General features: G+C 41.0%; 1 protein-coding gene across 3 annotated transcripts in view; it reads left to right on the top strand.

Moving 5' to 3' along the window:
* Positions 1–333: 333 nt before the first annotated feature.
* The window catches only part of RB1CC1 (RB1 inducible coiled-coil 1), a 92,745-nt gene continuing 73,157 nt past the window's right edge, over positions 334–19,921 (top strand). For 2 of the 3 annotated variants that reach the window (XM_062188499.1, XM_062188502.1), the window contains exon 1: positions 334–665. The gene's annotated coding sequence lies outside the window, so the exon portion shown is untranslated. Of the gene's footprint in view, positions 666–5,508; positions 5,652–19,921 lie in introns of those variants that run through there. The other variant, XM_062188500.1, reaches the window with a different exon arrangement.

Raw genomic sequence — 19,921 nt, forward strand, 5'->3', positions numbered from 1 at the left:
CAAATTCCGAGGGGTCGGCCTAGCTTGGGCCTACTCGACGCAGCAACGAAGGTCAGGCTCACCTTGGGAACCTATACGCCCTGAGGCGGATAGGACCAACCAAGTCGTCCCAGCAAACTCGCCCCAGGTCAGGGCAGGACAGCCTAGACGCGCCTGGCCCAAGTCAGCGGGAGGCGGAGACGCACCGATCCCGGCAGCCCGCTGACTTCCGCACCTGCGCAGACGTCTCCCTACGCCGCCCGGGCAGCCCAGAGCGCCCCTCCCCCCCGGACTGGCCGCTTCCCGGCATGCTCCGCGGAGGAAGAGACGGAGTCGACAATAACAAACCCTGCCGCGGCTGTGTCCGCGGCCCTGCGGAGACCTCGGCGCTGCCTCTGGGTCCCTTGGTTGTCCCGGCCCCTCGGCTCTGACCGGCCGCGGCCCTTTGTTCCTCGGCCCCCGACGCAGAGCCGAGGGGCCTAACCAGGTCCTTCTAGCCGACCCCTCCCTCCTGCCCGGAGTTTGGGGCCGCGGCGGGCGGGCGCCCGGGACGCCGGCGTTTGGGTTGTTTGACGGTGCCGAATGGGCGGTTGGTAGCCGCCGTCTAGGACTAGGCGGCGGCGGAAGATGGTGCCGGGGGCCGCCGGCTCTGCTGTTGCCACCGGTGGAGGAGGAGGCGCTGCCGGGTAAGTGCCGCCACCGCCCGCGGCCCCTTCCCCCCTCTGGACGCCGCGGCCGACCGACAGGTCCCGGTACGGTGGGCTGGGGACCCGGGGTTCGGACTGGCGCGAGCCAGGCCCGCGCACAGGTGTGTGCGCCCGCGAACCTGGGTGTCCGCCCGGACAGGTGTTTCCCAGCTGCCGTGTTCCCGGCGCCTCGGGCCCTGGGGTGACAAAAGCAGCTCCAGCCGAAGCCCCACCGGGCTGCGGGAAGTGTTGATGTTGAGGCCGGGCTCGCTGGGTGCCAGGCTGCCTGTGGCTTCCTTGGCCGGTGTCCCTGAGGTTCCTCCCTGTTCGCACCTCGATCCGCACCTGGCCCAGTGGCGGGAGTGGCCAAGGGCCAGAGACACCTGAACCCACCGGGACACATCCTCACAAGTGGTCACCTCTGGCAGGGCTCAGCCCTAATGTCGTATTGAACTCGGAAACCGTGGAGAGGGGTTGGGCGGAGGCCGAACGCGGCGCACGGACTGGAGAACCGGAGCGATGATGTCTTTGTCCCGACCCCGGGAGTGCGAGGATGGGTATAAAGTTACTCCTAGCAATGACTCAGCCTCTGCCCGCCCAGTGATAGATTTGGGATAGGGTGTGCGTGCGTATTTCACAACTTCTTGGTAGAAACAAAAATACATCAGCCAGCCGGAGGAGAGGCAGCTTCAGACTGGAATAACTATAGTTTTCTGTTTAGGATTTCGAAATGTAGGCTTTTCCGTCATGACTCTTTTGAAAAAGTGTGGTCGTACCATGAAGTGGTGTAGGCCTGGGTGCCAAGGAAAACTGATGTACTCCCTGTTGATAGAGAAGAGACATGCCAGACATGCAGCTAAGCGGGAGTACTCCCTTCACGTCTGTAGTAACACAATCAGTGTACCTATATTCCTAGCAATTCTTTATTACTGTTCGGAGTTTCTTAACTGTGTGTGTTGATGGAGTTTGTATGATTTACCTGAACGTTTGGAAAGTTAGCAGTTTAAAAGGAGACTTTGGATTTATAGCGATCTAAATGTATCTTTAACCAAAGATGTTATACTTCTGTAGGTGATCCAAAGAGAATCCTTCTAATTCTTGTCAGTTATTACTTGGAGAAGCTTAGGGACTACTGAGGATAGTGGCTGATTTTATTTTTTTTGGATTACTGAATTTATAGGCAGCCAACTTCTAAGGTGTGAAAATCATTTTCTTTTTGTGTTTAATGTTGTAACAGAATGTGGCCTGAATAAACATTGTCTTAGTAACATTACTCTCTCTCTCTTTCTTTCTTTTTTTATTTTTTGCTGTTTATGGTTTGCTCAAAACTTAGCTTTATTTCAGGGATGCTGTAGGCACATAATGTTTATTTTATAAATCTGTTTATGGAATTTGGATATGAAGTCAGGCCTGAATTAAAAGTAATTTTATTCAGTATGTTTTGACTCTTTTATATTAATTAATTGTAATACAATTTAATTATTTATGTTGTTATTGGGTGTTGGGAAAGACATGGAAGCAATACTCCTGTGGCTGAAAATTTTTCTGGCCCTTGCTTAAGATACAGGGTCAGAATGCATGGCAGATCTACTTTTTGCAAGTAAAATTTGTAAAGGCCAAAGGGCAGAGGACACAGATCTTTGTTGTTTTGCAATTTTTACTTATTTATTTTCATTTAGTTTGAAAGACAGATGGGGGCCAGAGAGACAGAGGGAGATAAAAACACGCAGAGAAACTGAGTGTACCCTTCCATCTGCTTTATTGTGCCCCAAATGTTCACAACAGCTAGGACTTTGCCAGTCAAAGCCAAAAGCCTATAAAGCAACTCCATGCAAGTTTCTCACGTGGGTGGCAAGGGACCCAAGCACTTAACCATCATCTGCTCTATCCTAGGATGCCCATTAGCAGGAACCTGGATCACAAACAGGAGCAAGGACTTGAACCAGACACTGATGTCCCAAGTGGCATAGTAACTGCAGAAAGCCCCAATTTTGAAAGCAAATGTTGATAATGTAGACTTAAAAAGCTTTTATTTGGCCTCTAATTTGGGGATTATATTTAAATTTTTATTCATTCAGCAAACATTTTGTCACTAAAATGCTTTACTTTGCAGATTTGTATCATTTCTGAATTTTTTTTTGAAAATCATGGCTAGTAAAATTTTATTACTCAGCTGGTGATATTCTCTAACCCTAAGTAAGTACTGGCCCAAGAAACATGAGGGGAAGTCTAGCAAATACTGGCCCAAGAAATGTGAAGGAAAGTCTAGCAATCCCTCTCAACACACATTCAAGATCTTTTTAGTACTTATTTGCTATAATGAGACCATTAGACCAGTTACTACAGGGACTATAAGAATGTTTAAGAAATTTTTTCTTTATAAAAGAAAATTGGAGTCCTGTAGATGGATATTATTTGAAATCACTAGAAAGGATTTGAGTTGTTTTTATTTTTAAGATCTATTTATTTATTTTGAAAATCAGAGCTGCAGAGAGAGAGGGAGGGAGAGGCACACAGAGAGATCTTCCATCCACTGGTTCACTCCCCAGAGTTCTGCAGTGGCCAGCACTGGACCAGGCCAAAGACAGGAGCTTCATCCGTATCTCTCATATGGGTTGCAGGGACCCAAACACTTGGGCCATCCTCTGCTACTTTTCCCATTTTATTAGCAGGGAGCTGGATGGAGACTGGAACAGCAGAGACGTGAACCAGTGCCCATAAGGGATGTCAGCATTGGAGGTGGCAACCTCACCTGCTTTGCCACAATGCTAGCCCTGGGATTTGAGCTTTTATAGGGCATGTGATGGTATTTCTGGAAGAAGAAAAAGGATGAGGTGATAAATCACTTGGGCTCTGTTTAAAAATGACCTAGCCATCTTGCAGAGTTGTGACATTCATTGTGACATTCACTTGCTGTTTTGGGCACTGCTGTGTAAGTACAGGGGATTTAGCAGTGAGCAAATGAAACTAAAATCCCTATTATTCAAAGAAAATATGGAGCAGGAGAGTGTTAAATGCTAAGGAGAAAAATAAAGTAGGAAAAAGAGGATTGGCAACATTTTGAAATTTTAGATAAGTTGAATGAGGTGACCTCATTGAGTAAAGGCTTGTAGTAAGAAAGCTATGTGTGCTGACCATCTGACAGAATAGTAAATGCAGATATTCTGAGATCCATGGCATCTAGAAGAGAAAAAAGGAAGAGGTTACTGAGACAGGACTGGTATGAAAGGGGTGGGGGGAATAGTGGTAGAATCAGGGGGTCTCTACAGATATTCAGTCTTTAAAGGGAATAGCAAGTAACTGGAATATACTCTAGCTTTGCTTATGGAAATGCTTAGAAGTGAGTTCCAGTAAATGTAGCAAGACTAGGAAGCATTCTTTTATTCACTGCTAGCTTCACCAGCATCACTGTGCACAAAAATGGACATAGATATACACAAGGGCACTTCCAGAAGTTAGTGGAAGAGTGGAATCAAAACAGGTTTATTTTGATGCAAAACAGTTTTTGAAATCCATATAGTTTTTGAAAATTCATTTTCTTGGGAGGCAAACAGCCAGACAGATAGCTGGAGATAGTGGACAGCAGCTGGGATGAGCCAAGCTGAAGCCAGGACCTTCTAACCCAATCCGTGTCTCTAGTGGGTGCCAGGAGCCTAATTACTTGAACCAACCCTGCTGCTTTCCAGGGTTTGCATTAGAAGGGAGCTGGAGTCAGGAGACAGCCAAAGTCAGTCGTTGAACCCAGGTACTGATATGGGACATGAACCTCTGAACCACTAGGCTAAATGTTCGTCCCACTTCCCACCTCTAATGCAAGTTTTTCATAATACACATTTACATGAAGATGCTATTTATGCACAGATTTCAGGGTGTGTTTTTTTTTTTTTTTGCACCAAAATAAACTTACCTAGTAGAAGTACACACACACATGTGCAACCAGGTACTTCCAAAAGTTCATGGAAAAATGCACATTAGGAAAAATAAGCTTATCTGGCTAGTTCTCTTTTCCCACAAAGTGTTTTAAGTGCCCTCACATGTATATATGAAATGATGAACCATTGGGAATCTCATAGAATGTAAAATGACAAATGCAGATTGTTTTGAGATGGTAGAATAAATCCAAGGCTAAATAAGCAGATTGTGGAGTGTAAGGGTGAAGAGTTTGTACTTATTCTTGTTGGTAAAATGATATAAAGATTAGTCGTTACTTTTCTCTGATTCTTTCATTATTGTAGGCCTAAGAAACCCAATTTACCTATGCAATGGATCTCTCATTATCCAGGTTCCTGAGAGGTTGGCATTTCTTTCTGTCCTTCTATGAAGTTCTGATCATTACTTTTTGCAAGTACATAAAATATTTTAGTACCTCTAAGCACCTTTATTTGATTGGTGTTTCTGCTTTCACAACTGTTGACTGAGGGCTTTAAGGATTGTGGAACAACAGTTTTCCCATTCATGAATTTAAAATGATTCTCATTTTATTTGGCTTGTAAATATGTTAAGAGATGCAAATAATTGTGACAGGGTTTCAGGTCTTGTTGATTTGGGACTATTTAGATTCCCTTCATATTCTGCACATTAATTGTTCAATGGTTATCCAGCTTATCTGTCGAAATTTTAATCAATTCAGTGGAGTGCTGTTATTTCCATGACTTTTTTTTTTTTTTTGACAGGCAGAGAGGACAGTGAGAGAGAGAGAGAAAGGTCTTCCTTTGCTGTTGGTTCACCCTCCAATGGCTGCTGTGGCCGGTGCACCGCACTGATCCGAAGCCAGGAGCTTCTCCTGGTCTCCCATGGGGCGCAGGGTCCAAGCACTTGGGCCATCCTTCACTGCCTTCCTGGGCCACAGCAGAGAGCTGGCCTGGAAGAGTGGCAACCAGGACAGAATCCGGCGCCCCGACCAGGACTAGAACCTGGTGTGCCGGCACCGCAAGGCGGAGGATTAGCCTGTTGAGCCACGGCGCCGGCTTATTTCCATGACTTCTGGTAACATTTACTGCAAAAAGCACATGTCTGCATAATTTTTTTTGGGTATGGTTATATCCAGACAAGATAGTCTTAGTTTAGTAGAGTGAAGTAGATTCAACATTGGCTATATAGATAATACCTTTTTAACCTAATAACCATTGTAAAATAAAAATATAACTAACTTGCATCATATAGTTTTATGAATGATGAAACACCAAAATCAATAATGTTTATGTACTCTTTGTGCAAACATTTTTATGTTATATAGTTCAAGCAAGATGTATAGTAGTATGCGTAGTGTTATGTTTATAAAACTAAATTGGTTTTTTTTTTTTTTTTAATTTATTTAACAGGTAGAGTTAGAGACAGAGAGAGAGAGAGAGACAGAGAGAAAGGTCTTCCTTCTGTTGGTTCATTCCCCAAATGGCTGCTATGGCTGGCACTGTGCCGATCTGAAGCCAGGAGCCAGGTGCTTCTTCCTAGTCTCCCATGCGGGTGCAGGGGCCCAAGCACTTGGACCATCTTCCGCTGCTTTTCCCAAACCATTATCTGGAAGCTTGATCAGAAGTGGAACAGCCAGAACATGAACTGTTGCCCAGATGGGTTGTCAATATCACAGCCAGTGGCTTTACCGGCTATGCCACAAAGCCGGCCCCATGTCCTGCTATTTTTACCTTTCTGTGGCTGCTGCCTTTCTAAATGTTATCTCTCTCTGTCTCTCCTTTTGGTACTGTCCTTATATGGGGTTGCTTGTCTACTTGTAGACAAGGCATACATTTAGAGGCCCTGAATCTTTATGAAAAGGTTTTTCTCTCAGGGAGTTTGAGGAAGATTCTCTTCCCTTTTCTCTGACCTACTCTTCTTTCCTTCTTGGTAGAGCAGGGGCATGTCAGATGGGAATACACCTGATTTCAAGAAACAAAAGACTCCCAGTTTTCAGTCCCTGGGAAACCTGGACACTCCCATTTGTGGTGGATGTTATTTTCATGGAAGCTAGAGCCAGTGACTCTTCACTGAGGCAAAATTGCTAAGATTTTCAATTTGTAGCATTGGAAATCAGGAAGAATTACTCCCCAGGCCGACACTGGCATAGCTGGTAACGCTGCTGCCTACAGTGCTGGCATCCCATATGGGCACCAGTTCAAGTTCTGGATGCTCTACTTCTGATTCAGCTCTCTGCTATGGCCTGGGAAAGCAGTAGAAGATGGCCCAAATCCTTGGGCCCCTGCACCCACGTGGGAGACCTGGAAGAAGCTCCTGGCTCCTAGCTTTGGATCAGCGCAGCTCCAGCTATTGCAGCCCTCTGAGGAGTGAACCAGCAGCTAAAGATATCTCTCTCTCTCTCCCTCTCTGCCTCTGCCTCTCTGTAGCTCTGCTTTTAAATAAATAAATCCTTTAAAAAAAAATTGCTCCCAATTTTCTTTTTTCTATGAAGTATTTCATCTACTGTAAGCAGAGGCATCCAAATTTCATGTTTTCTTTTCAACTTGAAAGCAACTTGAAGGCATTTGTATTCCTATCACTAGTAGAGTATCTGGCAGATTTTTCAGAAAGTTTGTGGTAATGTGTATTACAAAAAAACTATGCATGAATTTCAGTTGTTTTTGGCACCAAATTAAACTTATTTTTAATTTTTTTTCCATGAACTTAAAACTTTTTAAAATTTATTTTTGTTTATTTGAAAGTCAGAGACAGAGGCTGACAGATTCCATCTGCTGATTTACTCTCCAAATGTCCACCACTTCTGGGTTTGGGCTGGGCCAAAATCTGGAGTCCAGATGGACACTCACATGGGTGTCAAGAACCCAAGTACTCGAGCCGTTGTAGGTAGCTCCCAGTGTTCGCATTATCTGGATGCTGGAATCTGAAGTGGAGCTGGGACTCTTAACATAGGTGCTTGGGCACAGGATGCAAGTGCCCCAAACAGTGTCCTAACCACTGTGGCAAATGGTATGAGCACAATGAAGTTGTTTTTTTTTTTTTTTTTTTTTAATTGATTTAAAAGGCAAAGTGATGGAGAGGGAGAGGAGGAGAGTATGGAGAGAGGGAGGGATCAATCCTCCATCTGCTGGTTCACTTCCCAAATGCCTGCAATAGCTGGGTCTTGACTAGTCCAAAAGAGCCCATACCCCATCTCGTTTCCCAGAGGGATGGCAGGGGGCTTAGGTAATTGGAGTGTTCTGATGCTCTTCCAAGCACATTTGGAATCTGGATCAGAAACAGAGTAGCCAGGACTTGAACCAGCACTCTGATGTGGGATTTCAGTGTTGCAGGCCATGGCTTACGCAGCTGCACCACAGTGCCTATCCTCCATCATGCATTTTTTGAAGCTCCTTCATATTAGATACTCTTTAAATATTAAATGAGTGATAATGAACATATTTAGTTTTGAACATCAGAAATTGGGTATTCTGCCTTTCATCTCCCTGTATGAGGAGGTTAATTCTAAGTTTTGAATGGTTGACAGTAGGCTGAAATGACTGACCTAATAATAATCATCACAGAAGCAAGCTCAAGAGAAAATTGTAAATTAATCTCTAGCTGATAAGTTCATTTTTTATGAGTCTATGAAGGTTTTCTGGTTCGTTTTTGTATATATAGAGGCATGAAAGTCCAGTCATTGTTCCTATACATATAGAATTAAGTGAAGATCAATATTTTACCCCTATGCATTATCCCTATACATCTAGAATTAAATAAGATTATTTTTAATGCCTTTCCTTCTCCCCCCTTATTTATAGCTGATTATATCCCAGAAGGACCTAAGAGAAGCAAATAATGTCAAGTTTTTTTTTTCAACCGCATAATTTGCACTGTTTTATATGGCTCTTTTTTTTTTTTTTTTTTTAAAGATTGATTGATTTATTTGAAAGTCAGAGAGAGAGAGAAGTCTTCTATCCACTGGTTCACTCCTCAAATGGCCACGATGGCTGGAGCTGGGCCATTTCAAAGCCAGGAGCCAGGAGCTTCTTCTGGGTCTCCCTTGTGAGCACAGGAGCCTGAGGACTTGGGCCATCTTCTGTTGCTTTCCCAGGCCACAGAAGAGAGCAGCAGGGACTCGAACTGGTGCCCATATGGGATGCTGACACTGCAGGCAGTGGCTTTACCTGCTACACCACAGCGCTGGTCCCTTATATAGCTCTTCAAGAGCTCTGTAAATTCAAAGGAAGGGAAAAGAATACTGTGAATCAGAAAGACTTCCCAGAACTGGTAATAGAACCATACTTGAATTTTTAAGGATGAGTAAAATTAAGATAAGCAGAGATGGGGGGTAATTTTACTTGGTAGGAAGATGTAAAGTGAGGGTATAGGTTTCATGTGATATTTTTAGAAGGGTAAACTGGAATTAATTTTAATGTCCATGGTGCTGGAGTTTATTAAATAAAGTCAGAGTTGCCACCCTTTTTTAAGCTTTACATTCCTGTATCTGAAAAAATTTTGACATAGGTTGCTATCTTTCTTATCTATTCTGTTAAATGTATCATTTCACTTTATGTTATGTAGACGTTGTCTCTGCCTGAGTGGTATTCAAATAAGCGTAGATCTTGTTCCAAAGACTGCCATTTTTATGTCAGTCTAGCCCATGTCAGAGCTGGCAAATTCATATGCTTAGAGGACAGCCCAATAATGAAATTAAATGAAGCTGTCTGGGTACCAAACCTGGGGCCACAGGAGAGGTAGCTCCCAAGTTACAAACAACATGTCATGTTGGACCACTGGTTGAGCCCTTTTGTCTGTAAGATAAAGCACTAGGGAAGATGCCTAGTTGCTATCTATGGTGTTTGTAACTGGCAGTGGGAATGTTCTGGAAGGCTATAGTCAGGATAGAGATTTAAAGGCAGACAGAAGTTTGTGGGGTGTAAAGTAAAGGTTATGTCATTGCAAGACAGGGTTGGATTGTAAAGGGGAGAATGGATAGGATTTGAACAGAAGTAACAAGTTTAGGATAGCAGGAGTAAAGTAATTTGATTGAACTGTATGGAAATTTAGATATGTTGAGTTTGAGGTAGCAACAGGATCTTTAATTGTAGACAGCAGTGCTAGTCCTATGCTCAGAACATAAATCTGTGTGAATCATAGCACCTGATGTTTGCATTGTGCTTTGTTCCATATATATGTTCATTACTCAGAAGACTCACTGCAACCCTGTGAGACAGATAGTTTTTTTTTTTCCCTTTTTGTAATTAATAGAATAAACTTTTTGCACCAAGGCAATAAAAGTCACGTAGACTGTAGGGGCAGGAGTTCAATATAGGTCTTCTGATTCCTTATCTCATGCTATTTTTACAGATCTATTCTTTCTCTAATGTCTACATTAAGGATAACAATTGGAGGAAAAACTATGACTGACTATTTAGGAAAGATTATATGGGATCTACATAAGGATAACAATTGGAGGAAAAACTGAATGACTATTTAGGAAAGATTATATAGGGTGGGGCAGAACTCTTTTGGTACCTCAGATTGGTTTCTGAAATGGGGAAGTTGGTGGAATCTTTGGCCCTGTGGGTAGGACCAACTCTTCAGGGGCAGCCATTCAGGTTTCTTCGTAATGCATGGAATGTCACCATTTTCTAAACAATGGAGATAATTTGTTTTTCCATGAATTATAAAACTGATTTTAAAGGAAACCTGAGAAGGTGAAAATCTGGTGTCCAGAGATAGCTGGTGTTGAAAGGATTGTTGCAGTCTTTTAAAGTGATTGTATACATAAACAGGTCCTTCTGAATTAGTTGTGCAATAAAAATTCAGAAACAAACTTGATATATTATGTAAATTTTATTGGATGATAAATATATTGCTAGTCAGTATGTGTAGATATAAATGAACATTTTTCAGTTTCTAAATCACGTCACATTATGTAGTTACATCATACTGTATTTTACAAACCACAGTGGATAGTCAGTTTTCTATATTTTTTATTGATAATGGTGTAATGAAGCTCATTCAGTGTATACCTTTGTACACCTGTCTCATTGTTTGCTTCCAGTACATTCTCAGAAGCTGAATTACTGATTTGTACATTTAAAATTTTGGTGTTTATTGTCAGTTTAAATCTCCCTGTGAATCTTATCAGTTTGTTGTCAGAAATGTTCCAGTGGGCCCACTGTTGTCAACACTTAGTACTTATTTTAACCAGTAGTTGTAATCAGAAGGGTAAAAAATGGTATCCCATTGACATTTTTAGGTCTCTTTTCTTTTTCTTTGCCTTTTTTTTTTTTTTTAAAGATTTAATTATTTGAAAGGCAGAGTTAGAGGGAGAGACAGCAGAGAGAGAGAGAGAGAGAGAGAGAGATCTTCCATCCTCTCTTTCACTCCCCACATGGCCACAAAAGCCAGGGCTCGGCCAGAAGCTTCTTCCCTGTCTCCCAAGTGGGTGCAGGGCCCCAGACACTTGAACCATCTTCCGTTGCTGTCCCAGTGCATTAGCAGGGAGCTGGATCGGAAGTGAAACTGCCAGCACTCAAATTGGTGCCCATTTGTGTTGCCAGTGTCACAGGTGGCAGCTTTATCTGCTATGGGCAGCAGCTTTGATAGTATGTGCCACAATGTGACTGTGCCACAATGCTGACCCCAGTTTTTATTTCTGAAGTGCCTCCAGATAGTTTATTTTTCCTGATGTTACAGATAGCCACCTGTTGTAATGCTATTTAAAAAATTCATCCTTTCCCCCAGTTTGAAATTTTACTACAATATCTGTGTGTGTGCATATAAAAAGTGTTTGGATCTGCTTTGTTTTCTTCATTATTTGCTTATTAATGTGTCACAATCCCACACTGTTAACTACTGTGAGTTTATAGTATGTATGACATGTTTTGGCAATCTGCATTGTCTCAATACAAAAAATTCATGGAATTAAAAGATAATGTGTGTTCTGGTGCTGTGGTATAGTGGGTAAAGCCGCCTGTGGTGCCAGCCAGTTCGAGTCCCGGCTGCTCCACTTCTGATCCAGCTCTCTGCTTTGGCCTGGGAAAGCAGTAGAAGATGGCCCAACACCTTGGGCCCCTGCACCTGTATGGGAGACCCGGAAGTAGCTCCTGGCTTCGGATCGGTACAGCTCTGGCTGTTGCTGCCAATTGGGAAATGACCCATTAGATGGAAAACCTCTCTCTTTCTCTGCCTCTCTTCCTCTGTCTGTGTAACTTTGACTTTCAAATAATCTTTTTTAAAGAAAGAGATAATGTAATAGATTCGGTAGTTTGCCTGGCAGTTAAGATGCCTGTTGTGATGACCACATCCCACCTGACTGTGGCTCCTGACTCCAGCTTTTTGCTGATGTAAACCCTGGGAAGCAGTGGTCATGGCCCAAGTAATTTAATTGGATTCTTGCCATCTATGTGGGAGACTTGGGTAGCATTTCCAAAGCTCCTTGGCTTTGACTTTGGCCTTGGTCTTTGCCTAGCCCCTGCCAAAAGACAACGTGATTTTTTTTTTTTTAACTTTTATTTAATGAATATAAATTTCCAGTATACAGCTTATGGATTACAATGGCTTCCCCTTCCCATAATTTCCCTCCCACCCGCAACCCTCCCCTCTCCCGCTCCCTCTCCCCTTCCATTCACATTAAAATTAATTTTCAATTCTCTTTATATAAAGAAGATCAATTTAGTATATATTAAGTTAAGATTTCAACAGTTTGCACCCACATAGAAACACAAAGTGAAACATACTGTTTGAGTACTAGTTATAGCATTAAATCAAAATGTACAGTACATTAAGGACAGAGATCCCACATCAGGAGCAAGCGCACAGTGGCTCCTGTTGTTGATTTTTTTTTTTAATGAACTCTTTGAAGTCCTCTTGTATATGTTAGATAATTACTGTCTTCAGGAACAAAAACCAAAGGCAGTATTTAGGCAAATGATCATGTAATAATTTTAAGAAAATCTCAATTTTTGAGTTCCTTACCTGTTAGTTTTAGTGTAGAATTGGTTTGTATTATCTTGCGCAATACTAAGTATGACTTAGTTTATTAAAAGTTAGGAAAATTTTTATATGAAATGAGCATCATGTCAAATTTTAGGAAATCTTGACCATTTGAAAATAATAAAATAATACGGTTGGCCTTCTATGTCTTTGAGTTCCACATCTGTGGAGTCAGTGAACTACTGGCAAAAAATGTTTAAAAAAAAATTATATCCAAACTGAACATACACAGATTGCCCCACCCTTTCAGTGATTCCTTAAACAGTATAGTATAACAGCTATGTATATATCACATACATTATATTAGGTATTTTAGGTAATTTAGAGATTTCAGTATGGAGAAGGATATTCAGGGAATATGTGGGTGGATTAGATGCAGATTTTGCACCATTTTATATAAGGGACTTGAGCATCCCAGATTTTGGTTTTGGTGGAGGTGGTGGGAGAGGTAGCTCCTGGAATCAATCCTGCTGAAGGAGGATTGTACTTAAAATACTACTAGATTTATGTAAGACTTAAAAGTAAATTTGTAATCCCTTTAACAGTGGTCGATTTCTGTGTACACCTTATTATTACATGGAATGACCCATTTGTGGAATTTAATGGGTTATATATGTTAAAAGAAAATGCATATGAGCATTCCCAAAAGTTGCAAGTTGATAAAAGGATCAGCTCTTTTTTTAGCGATAGTTTTCTTATGTCAGTGGTTTGCTAAATGTACACTTTTTGGGGTATTTAACACAATTAAGTTTATTGTAATTTTTATTTTAATGTGATTAGGCTTTTGGAAGGCAGACTGTGTAGCTCTAGAGTTGATTTTGGTCACTGGCACACAGATTTTCTTGTACAGTTAATATTTATTCAGTAACTGTTAGAACTGAGTTTAATAAATAATCTGAATACATAGCATTTTTATAAGATTAGGGGAATTATCTAGCATACCTTTTTCTTTTTTTTTTTAAAGATTTTATTTATTTATTTATTTGCAAGTCAGAGTTACGCAGAGAGAGAGAGGTCATCCATCCGATGGTTCACTCTCTAATTGGCCACAACGGCCAGAGCTGCGCCCATCTGGAGCCAGGATCCAGGAGTCTCCTCAGGGTCTCCCATGTGGGTGCAGGGGCCCAAGGACCAGGGCCATCCTCCGCTGCCCTCCCAGGCCACAGCAGAGAGCTGGATCAGAAGTGGAGCAGCCAGGTCTCTCCCATATGGGATGCTGGCGCTTCAGGCCAGGACGTTAACCTGCTGTGCCACAGCACCGGCCCCTAGCATACCTTTTTCATTTTGCAGATAAAGAAGCAGATTTGAAGTAATTGGATGACTTATTGTCAAGGTGTGAAACTAGAATTAAAATCCATATCTCTTCAGTCCAAGTTTTTATTTCAGGATGACTATCTACTTGGGTCCCTAACATCACCTTTTTGCTTAATGTTTTAAGTGACTTCAGCTTTATTGGGGTCATCTTGTATTAGAAGCATATAGATATGTACATGAATTATACATTCTTATAAATAGTACTCCTGTGAATTTTCTTTGAGCTACTTGCTTTGTGATTTCAATTGTGGCTGCTTTACCTACTATGCCACAGTGCTGGCTCCATCAGTTTTTTGGTTCTTGTTTTAGTCTATCCATGATTTTAGCCTCAAAATTGTTAGACTGTCCATTATCTCTAGGTAATATGTTAGTAATATGTGGTGTTTCAAAAAGAGGCATAATGAATGACCAACTTTTCTCTAGTCATTTACAATACAGTTTGGCAATGTAATGTATTTGGCAAAGCATATCAAGCATTTATTTATGATTTTTTTTAATCATTAGGCAATTTCATCACTGTGTGAACATCATAAAGCGCAGTAACACAAACCCAGATAGCATAGCTTACTACACACCTAGGCTGTATTTTTTTTTTTTTTTTATAGCCTATTGCTCCTAGGAACATGATGAACAATGCAATATGAGATAAAACTAAGCAAAAACTCCGTAAACATAAGGTGTAGGAATCCGCTCTTGGCCTAATGTGGCAATCTGTTTTTTGATAATCTTTTTTATGAGTAGAAGGCATATGCTCTAAAATAATTATTTAAAAATTAGCATATTAACTGTATAAACCAGAAACATAGTCATTTATTGCCGTTATCCAGGATTATATACTATCCACAATTACACTGCTATACTTTTATTTAACTGGCAGGACAACAGGTTTGTTTCCACTGTCACACCACAAACACACGCATGATGCATTGCTCTATGACCTCAGGACAGCTATGACATCCGTATATGGTAGGAATATTTCAGCTCCCATCATAATCTTATGGGATCATCTTCTGTCATCGGCTGAAACATCACTATGCAGCTCATGATACATTTCTCTTCTGTTCACTTGTTTTATCTATCTATCTATCTATCTTTGCAGCTTATTCTCCCCCCCATAAACCTTTTATGCAAGTATACAAACTTCATGCATTTCATAAATACAAGTTTAGAAACACAGTGATGGTGATTCTTCCCACCATACCTACCCTCCCATCTTTTTCCCTCCTTCTTCTATTCCCATTCTTATTTCTTTACTAACATCTATTTTCAATTAACTTTATACACAGAAGATTAACTCAGCACAAATACTATGAAAAAAAAAAAAAAACCCTATTCCTCAATAGTTCTTTGATTTCGCTTTTGATTTCTTCAATGACCCACTGTTCAACAGGAACATACTGTTCTGTCTCCATGTGTTTGCATATGTTCTAGAGACTCTTGAGTTGTTGATCTCCAGATTCATTCCACTGTGGTCAGAGAAGATGCATGGTATGATTTCAGTTCCTTTGAATTTGCAGAGACTTGCTTTATGGCCTGGCTTGTGGTCTATCCTAGAGAAAGTTTCAGGCATGGGTGAGAAGAATGTGTTTTCTGCAACTGTAGGTTGAAAAGTTCTGTAGATATGTTAGGTCCATTTGGTCTATAGTGTTGATTAACTGTTGTTTCCTTGCTGATTTTCTGTCTGGTTGATCTATCCATTGCTGAAAATGGGGTATTGAAGTTCCCCATTACTATTGTATGGGAGTCTATGTCTCCTTTTAGATCCATCAACATTTCTTATAAATAGCTAGATGCCCTGTAATTAGGTACATATACATTTATTATAGCCCCCTGTTAATTTTTCTAGCCAGACTCAGGTGTCTCCTCTCGACTGGTTGCTGGATGTTGGACACGAGCTGTTACAGGTTTTTTTTTATGTCCAAAATGGCACCCTCCTGCTCTTGGGTAGTTACACAGTTGGTCGAGAACAGAGAAATGTACCCCGCCTTTTTTCCTCTAGGTTGGCAAGTGTACTGTCCCCCAAAGGGCTCTAAGCCAGACTCATGCCAGACTCTTCCCACAGCTTTATTGCCAGTGGTTAGGGTGCTGCAATCTGGCCTCACCTCACAAAGATGGTGCTGAGGCCCTCAGCTGCTTGGGTCCTGAATTGTGCATGTCCACACCCTCCACATATATCCATGGTGTCCCTCTAATTTGCGTGGAGTTTTCTCTGCAATTTCTCCCTAACTCTTCCCTGAAATTGCAGTCTCTCCACATTTTTTTTAACTATGTTATCCTAGACTTGAGCAGTAAGCTCCCTCCTCATTCCACCATCTTGGTGCCTCTCCCTCTCTTGTTTTTATTTATGTTCTTTAAACACTATTTACATGGGTTGAAATTTGAACTATGGGCTGTAAGTGCTTTAGAATATGGTAAAATGTTAGCCAATAGATTGGGGAAGACTTTCACATGTTTCTGAGTTCTTGGTTGGAAAGTGGAAGATGCTGAATGACATGAGTAAAGTCGCTTGAAAGCAAGTTTGTCTTATGTTAGGACAGCTTAAATGTTGTGGAGCTTTATCTAGTGAGCCATAGAGGGTAGCAGTGGAATGTTAGTCTAAGGAATTTGTACTTTGTTGAGTAGATGTTATGACATCTTCTAAGTTTGGTGAACTAAGAACTAACTCAAAACTAAGAACTAACTACCATACTGTTTGGAGAACATTGTTCTCCTAGATGTAGTATTCTCCTAGATGCAGTCTGGATATAGAAAGAATGTAATCCTACTCAGAACTAAGATATGCAGAAGAAAGAACTGTGAATTAGGTGACTTAATAGGAATAAAGTGGAAGAGAGGGCTCAAGAGTTAGTTGACAGTAGTGGGACCACCCAGGGTATACTTAGTCACATATGATGTTAAACCATATTAAGCCAAATTGATTTGCTTTTTTTAAAAAAAAAAAAAAAAAGTAAGAGCCTGAAACATTGGTTAATAACGAAACAGCCAAAAACTATCTACTTGGATATGATCTCTTACTATTTGAACTCTGCTTTGTCATTTATGTGAAGACTGCTAGTGAAATCCTCAACAGGTACCTTTCAGTGCTTTCTGTTATACTAAAAGATTATTTCTTGTCTCTTGATAACATTTTTGGAATAGTTACGATCTTAAGTTGTCATTGCACTTCATTGCACTAATAAGCTTTATTTAAATATTTTTTTTTTTTTTTTTTTTTTTACATTTTAAGATTTTTATTTGTTTGAGAGGCAGAGACACACACAAAGAACTCCCGTTTTCGTTGGCTCACTCCCCAAATGACCAAAGCTACGGAACTCATTCCAGGTCTACCATGTCAGTAGTAGGAACCCAATTACTTGAGCCATTATTCCTGCCTTCCAGGGTCTACATTAGCAGGAAGTAGGAGTCAGGAGCTGAAGCTGGGAGTCAAACCATGTACTCTTATGAGATGCAGGTGTGTTAACCGCTAGGCTAAATTCCTGCTCCTAAATGAAGTCTTTATGTGGATTATTTGTTTTTTACAGTAGCCTCTGAGGTAGGTATTACTAACATCCCCATTTACAATTTGAGGAATGAAAATTTGATAAATGCATACTGATGAGGAAGTTTTTTAATCTATAATTTTTGTTTTGATAGTAAAGGCATGTGGTCCATGGATTGGCTGTAGAAGATGCATATCAATAGAATTTTATAATTTTGATTTAGATTACACAAAATTGGTATTAGTATAGGTCTCAACATTTCTTTTAAATCAGAGAATTTAAAACAGCATGAATAAATGTTTTATTTGTACTGTTAGCCACATACATCATTAAATTTTTATTAATCATATAAATTCATTGTTTAATTGTGTTCAATTTGAGGAATATGGAAGAATGGAATTTTTTAAATCCATTATTCTTGTTGTGTGAAGCTAAACCAAAGCTAAAGCCACCTAGAACTGAAAACAGCATCCCTGTTCAAAGAACATATTTAAAGTAATTTTTTTAGATTTGTTTTATTTCTTTGAAAACAGAGATACAGAGAGAGGTAGAGACAGAGAGGTCTTCCATCCTCTGTTTTTTTCCCCAAATGGCTGGACCAGCCAGAGCTGAGCCAATCCAAAGCCAGGAGCCAGGAGCTTCTTCCAGGCCTTCCACATGGGTGCAGGTACCCAAGGACTTGGGGTCCTCCACTGCTTTTCCAAGCACATTAGCAGGCAGCTGGATCGGAAGTGGAGCAGCTGGGACTAGAACCTGTGCCCATAAGGGATACCAGCACTGCAGGCTGGGGCTTTAACCCATTGTGCTATAGCACTGCCCGCTAAAAAATATTTTTAAGCGAAGAATTTAGTTGTGAAGGAGCTCAGTGAGAACTTGAGATCAGGGACCTTTATTAAGAGATTTAGTTGATGAAAAGTGGTGATCTGTGTGAGCAGAAGTGGGGCACAGTCTCTCTTGTTTGACCACGCGATAGCATGTGTGCAAGAGAGTAGTGGGACTTTTTCCCATTTTCTGGCCTTTCGGTATCCTCTAACCTTTATATGAGTGATCTTGATAAAATTAATGGAAAATGCATATTGTGAGAATATTGTGCAAAGATTGATAAAACTGCATGATGATAAATCTTTCAGTTCCATTTTTCCATGTCATTTTGAAGTGTCCTTATTGGTTAGGTATTGGTGCACTGTGGAAGTTTGTGTGTTTCTACTGTACATACACTCATAGAAGCTATGATTTTATAAAATTTATTCAAACCTTTACATTTACCTGTAATTTACAGTTTATAGGCATTATGGAATAGAAACAATCATCTAAACTTAGAATTCTATGAGCATTCCATGGTACAATGACTTAATCTTTTCAGCAAATAGTTTCAAAAAGAAAAGAGAATAGAAGACTTTTACAGGTTAGGAGAGAAATAAGAGACAAAAATTATAACATAGACCTGTTTGAAAAAAAAAAAAAGGCCGTCACCGCGGCTCAATAGGCTAATCCTCCACCTTGCGGCGCTGGCACACCGGGTTCTAGTCCCGGTCGGGGTGCCGGATTCTGTCCCAGTTGCCCCTCTTCCAGGCCAGCTCTCTGCTGTGGCCCGGGAGTACAGTGGAGGATGGCCCAAATGCTTGGGTCCTGCACCCCATGGGAGACCAGGATAAGCACCTGGCTCCTGCCGGATTGGAGGGTGAACCAACGGCAAAAGGAAGACCTTTCTCCCTGTCTCTCTCTCTCACTGTCCACTCTGCCTGTCAAAAAATAAAAAAAAAAAAATAATAACATAGACCTGTTTGGATTCTAAATCAAATCAACTGTAAATAGACATTTTGGGATAAGTATGAAGAGATTCCATCCACTGGTTGCCCCAAGAAATGCCCACAACTTGGTGGGGTTGGGCCATGCCAAAGCTGGGAGCCTAGAACTCAGTCCAGGTCTCATTTGGGCATCATATATCCAAGTCTTTTAGCATGAAAGTGGTTGGAAGTGGAGTAGCCCAGACTGGAACCCAGGCACTCAAATATGGGATGCAGGTGTCCCTAGTAGTGTCTGAATTACTGTGCTAAATGCCTACCCCCCTCCTTCAGTTTTTATAATGAGATCTGTCCTAGTACACTGAGGGTTTTTTAAAATATTATTATTATTATGAATACTTGAATTTTTATTGGTTAGATGCTATTTACTTTTTTGCAATCATTTTTTTCATGTTCAAACTGCCCCATCATAGCCAACCTAATCTCCACCCCAACTATGCTGCTCTGGCAGAGGTCTTTGACTCTAATAAATCTTGCTATTTAAATCTCAAAAAAAAAAAAAAAGTTGATCTCTGCCCTTTTGCCATGATCTCATTAGTCTTTTGATAACTTCCTCGTTTTATGGCATATTAAGCTGTTCCAGGCTTATATGATTGGTATATTTTCTACTTTAGAATCAGCTGTTTCAGCAAAGCTTCCTTTCTGAAACCACAATATGGCTGTGCAGTGCAGTGAGTTTAGCTTACTCTAGCGAACAAAGGAAAAAGACTGCCCTCACTCTATACCAGCTGACTATAAATTGCAGATTCCTCATGACAACTCT

This window comes from Lepus europaeus, chromosome 4, assembly GCF_033115175.1.
Source record: "Lepus europaeus isolate LE1 chromosome 4, mLepTim1.pri, whole genome shotgun sequence".
NCBI classification, from domain to species: domain Eukaryota; kingdom Metazoa; phylum Chordata; class Mammalia; order Lagomorpha; family Leporidae; genus Lepus; species Lepus europaeus.